The sequence below is a fragment of the Nicotiana sylvestris genome, chromosome 2, assembly GCF_000393655.2.
Source record: "Nicotiana sylvestris chromosome 2, ASM39365v2, whole genome shotgun sequence".
Taxonomy (NCBI): domain Eukaryota; kingdom Viridiplantae; phylum Streptophyta; class Magnoliopsida; order Solanales; family Solanaceae; genus Nicotiana; species Nicotiana sylvestris.
Window position 1 is genome coordinate 109,764,594 of NC_091058.1, and position 5,572 is coordinate 109,770,165.

The following is a 5,572-nucleotide window of genomic DNA, read 5'->3' on the forward strand; positions in this document are numbered from 1 at the left end:
ACACCAGCTAAGAAATCTGTAATTTTTTCTAAGTCCGAAATGCACCCTGTGGCCTATCCAAAACTCACCCGAGCCCTCGGGGCTCCAAACTAAACATGCACACAACCTCAAAAACATATTACGGACTTATTCGTTTAATCAAATCACCAAAATAATATCATGAACATCGAATTAAACCTCAAAACCAATGAAATTTCTCAAAATTTCTTTAAACATTAAATTTTGCATTTAAGGTCCGAATCACGTCAAATGGATTCCGTTTCTTACCAAACTCCACAGAATTATCTTGAATCATATATAAGACCTGTACCAGGCGTCGAAACTAAAATACGGGCCCGATACTATCAAGTTTTAATCAAAATTCATTTCCAAACCTCATAAATAATTTCAGAAAATATTTTTAAAAAAAAATTCATTTCTCGGGCTTGGGACCTCGGAATTCTATTCCGGGCATACACCCAAGTCCCATATTTTCCTATTGACCCTCCGTGACCGTCAAATTATGGGTCCGGGTCTGTTTACCCAAAACGTTGACCGAAGTCAAATTAATTTATTTTATAGTCAAAATTTATTATTTTTCACAGATTTTCACATAATAGCTTTCCGGCTACGCGCCCGAACTGCGCACGTAAATTGAGGTAATGCTAGAAGAGGTTCTTAAGGCTTCGGAACGCAGAATTCATTTTAAAAATAAGTGATGACCTTTTGGGTCATCACACGTGGGGGTATTTTTTTCTCAATTTAAACTCTTTATGCAGTCCATTTAATATTACTTTTATTTTATCTTCATATTAGACATTATGTAGTGGTTTAGTACTGCCAATACGGAGGATTCTTATAAAATTTATTTTATTAAACCTTCCTACATATTTTTAATGAGAATTTAATAGACACAATTTTATTAATTTTAAAATCTTAAATATTAAAAATTAGCATAGAATGTATGTAGTCTAAAAAATAGGTTATTGCAGTTATGTTCTTTCCTTATGAATTCTTCCATTTAATATTTTAGGGCTATTTTAATATATTAATATTGTATTATGATTTTATAATAATATATGCTCTCATTTTTCTAAATGGATTTGGGTAATATAATACATTCTTAAATTAAATTAGTAACAGGACATTATAATACGTTTTCAAATTAAGTTAATAATAGGAATTTTAAAGAAGTATATCCGAAAAGTAATAGGATTACATGACTAACAATATTTACTTGTTCAATTTTATATGAATTAAACAGCCCAAAGTAATTATACTAATAGGATTCCTAAAGGTAATCATGTAGGATTCCTAACTTGTAGTATTATATTATGGTACTAATAGGATTATAAGGATAATATCTGAAATTCGGTTATGTTCTTTTATTATGAGTTATTATGCTTAATAATATAAAGTTATTTTTGTAAATCGACAATGTATTCATGCTTTTATAATAATATAGATATAGATAGATAAAAAAATTATTGTTAGTGGACTTCAAAATTCTAATTTTTAGTAAAATTGTAAACGTATAATTTTATACAACATAGATTATCTCTTTGAAATAACACTTTAGCTTTCAAAAATTTAGCAGATAAAAATTGAGAAGAAGCAAAAGTTGAACGATTAATATGAATAGGAATATTTTTCCTAAAAAATCCGGAAGATTTGGTGCAAGATTTTTTGTTCTTAAAAAGAAACTTTTTATAGACATGTGCTTCTAATCAAAGTTGAATTCGATTTACTTCATAATTGATGGCAAGTATATATTCGGTTCATCATATATATCCTATCCTATATATAACTATCCAAAATTTAATATTATATTATAAGTGATTACGATTCCGTCCTTATAAAAATTAAATGTTTAAGATTATTTTTGTAAACCGACATTGTATTTATGTTTTTATAATAATATAGATATAAATATAGATATTCCTTTATATGCATATATAATTCGAAAAAAAAAGTAAATAAGTTTAGCTAACCCGCATAGAACCTAAATCAACCTTAATTTAGCACTATTATCTAAAAAATGAATTGGCACATGAATGCTACAATATTATCACATACTTGAAATTTCTAGATCCTTTGTTGCTAGAGAATGGGATTTGAGACAAAAATGGTTGGCTGTAGGTCTAGAAATAGTATACTGAAATGGTTGGTGTGAAAAGTGTTGAACCCCACGCATAAGAGGATGATGGAAATCAATGTTTTTGGTTCACAAGTCAAAGAAGAGCAGATGGGGAGATTGAAGAATAGAGTTATTATGGTTCAAAGTATGGGGACCCACCTTTCGTTTTTCTCCTGCGCCCTCTTTTTCTCTTTAATTTGCTCAACGTCAAACCTGCTGATACATCATGCATGGAATCCTAATATATGGATGTGTCCGCGCGTCAGTGTCAACCTTCGTGGTCTTATTTTCTGCCCTTCTTTCGTTGATTTCCCCTTACCACACGCAATAAAGTTTGAAACGCTGTAATATGAACAAATATATATGGATTCAATTTATATACACGTACAATGCATCGAATTTTTAGTGCTATATCTTATTTTTTAAATAGCACCTTTTATGGACTGTTACCCATGGTTAATATTTAGGTTAACTAATATTTTTTTTTAATATTGTTACGTTTTGAAGTTACCTGCCGCATGAAAGAGAATACACCTAAAAATGATTACAGTGTAACTTTTCTAACCTTACAATGATGATCTTTTATACGGTTAAAGCTAAGTGACATACGTACAACAATAAGCAACCATATATAATAAGCATAGTTTGGTAACCTTAGACAATAAAATAAATAATATATGTAGCAAATTAAATACGCATGTAACATATAATTTACATACAATCCACCCTAAGATTATTATCTTCCAAAAAAATATAACAACAACAACAACAACAATAATATATCCAATATGATCTCATAAGCGGAGTCTTGGAACGGTGGGTTGTACGCAGACCTTAACATTACCTTGTATGAAATAGAGAGATTATTTTCAATAGACCCTTAGCTCAAGAAAAACGTTTACTAAATATGCTTGATAAATACAAGAGTAAAACACTATTATGAAAATACTGAAGAGAAAGAAAGTATTGACAACAAAAATAGTAAATATAACAAAGTAAAAAAACAATAATAATAAAATTAAAAATAAAGTAATAATAATGATCCCAAAAAATAATTCTTTAAAAAAAATTAACATGTTTGGTCTTTAAAGGGAGGAAAAGTAAAGATTGACAAATAGAAGAATACTATGCGAAAAATCGATCATATATAGACTTCGAAGCCGTTTTGCTGCTCACAAGCTCCATAATGGATTACTTAATCTTTTTGTATTTGGCACAATATCACTAATTCTTTGGTACACACTTGGCTGTCTTAGCTAATCATGATAACAGTGGGTAAAGTTTGGAGCCTTGGACTTAAAGAGTGATCTATATGTCGCTAATCGTTGTTTTACCCTCTTTTTTCATCAGTCAATATCATGCTTTTATATTTAGAATTAGTTAGTAATAATTAGTTTGTATCCTTGTTTATGCCTCCAGGGTGAGCTAAGGAATGTGCACGGTTACGCGGCGTCTTCCTGAAGTTCCTTGGAAGGGCGACGTAAGGCTAAGCAACCGATGTCAGTGCAGTTGCTGTCAGCCACTAGACGAGATTGCCAATGCCGTACGTGAAAACCAATGTCAAGAGCAATTGCGGAGTTGGGAATGCGAATTGAGAATGAAAGCTTGATTGCATTAATGAAAGCTATTACAAAAGGCTACGCGGTGTCGAGGGGGAGAGACATCAGTACAGAGAAATGTTTGCTTGCTAGAAAGTTTGATTGCTTGGTCCCCCTAATAATGCTTAAAAAAAATAATCCAAAGTTACAAGACTAGACTTAACTAAGCTAGAGAAACATAATGGAAGTACATGAAATAAAACTATTCTATATTTACAGTTGTCACACCTCCTTTTTCTGCCCCCGCGAGGGGTGAATGAGTTTTTCCAATTAAAGGACAATCGAAACGGGATTTGTTTATTTATTTCAGAGTCGCCACTTGGGAGATTTATGGTGTCCCAAGTCACCATTTTAATCCCGAATCGAGGAAAAGAATGACTCTGTATTACAATCCGCGAACCAAAAATCCGGATAAGGAATTCTGTTAACCCGGGAGAAGGTGTTAGGCATTCCCGAGTTCCGTGGTTCTAGCACGGTCGCTCAACTGTCATATTCGGCTTGATTATCTGATTTTATACCATATGAACTTATGTGCAGATTTTAACTCTTTACCGCTTTCATTATTATTATTATTATTATTATTATTATAATTTTACAGGGAATTGCAACGTTGTGAAAATGTATCTCGAACCGCGTCACAATCAATGTACCCGTGGTCGTCGGCACATTTTGACTCCGTTGAGATTTGGATTTGGGTCACATAAATGTGCACCCGAACATAAGAAAATTAAATTATTAAAGGCGCGCCTAAAGCGACTAGCGTATCATTTACTTTTGGGTAGGGCCATGAAATTTTACTAAACGATCCATCCCGAAGTCTAAACATTTTTTAAAAGAAAATATTTACTGAGGGCCCCGCAATTTTTGTATTTTTATTCGGCGAAGCTCATCTCATTCTTATTTTTTAAAGGGATTTGCAACGTCATGGACACGCATCTCAAACCACGTCACAATCAATGTACCCGTGGTCAAAGACACATTTCGATTCCGCTGAGATTTGGATTTGGGTCACATAAATGTGCACCCGAATTTAAGAAAAATAAGGTTAATTAAGACGCGTCGTAAAGAACTAGCGTGTTGTTATTTTGGGGTAGGGCCGTGGAGTTCGCTAAGCGGCCTATCCCGAATTCTAAGTACTTAACACATATATTTTTTGTGAGGGCCCCACAATCTATGCGTTTTATTTGGCGAGGCTCGTCCCACTTTATTTAGAAGATCGTCCTATAGTGGCTATGTTTTCTATTGAGTTCGTCTCTAATAAGGAAAGAAGAAGACCGGTTCAACTTTATTTACATGCTTACAAGTTAGTTATAGTCGGGTTTCAAATATGATTTGCAAAATCCGAATTTGAGCGCGTATATGGGCAGTCGTTTAGACATTACGGGCCCAGGCCTAATGTGCATAACGTTTAAACTCGGCCTGGGCCACCCTTATTCCAATTGGGCCTATTCAACTTATTTGATACATGTTTGACATATAAAGGGGGGGGGAAGGGCTGAAATGCGATGTACTACTTGCCTTAATCAAGCCATATTCCTACCAACTTAAAACATGCCATTTGTTTAAAGAAGGAACTATTGGGTACCTAACATGCTTCTTGACAAAACAATAATGAACTAATAGAACATGGCTACTACAACATTAATCCCTTTCAATTACAAGCAACACATAGAGTTTTCCAACTAAATGATATGTATAAAAGTTCAATTACATCACAGCTAACCACCTAGTTCTTTTAGGGAAAGTAAACTATCATGCAAACAACCTATTTTCAATACATTTCTAAAGCTAATTCAAAATAACTTCAACTCTTCCAATTTTCTTTGTATTCATGCTTCAAATTTCAGCTTACATTGAC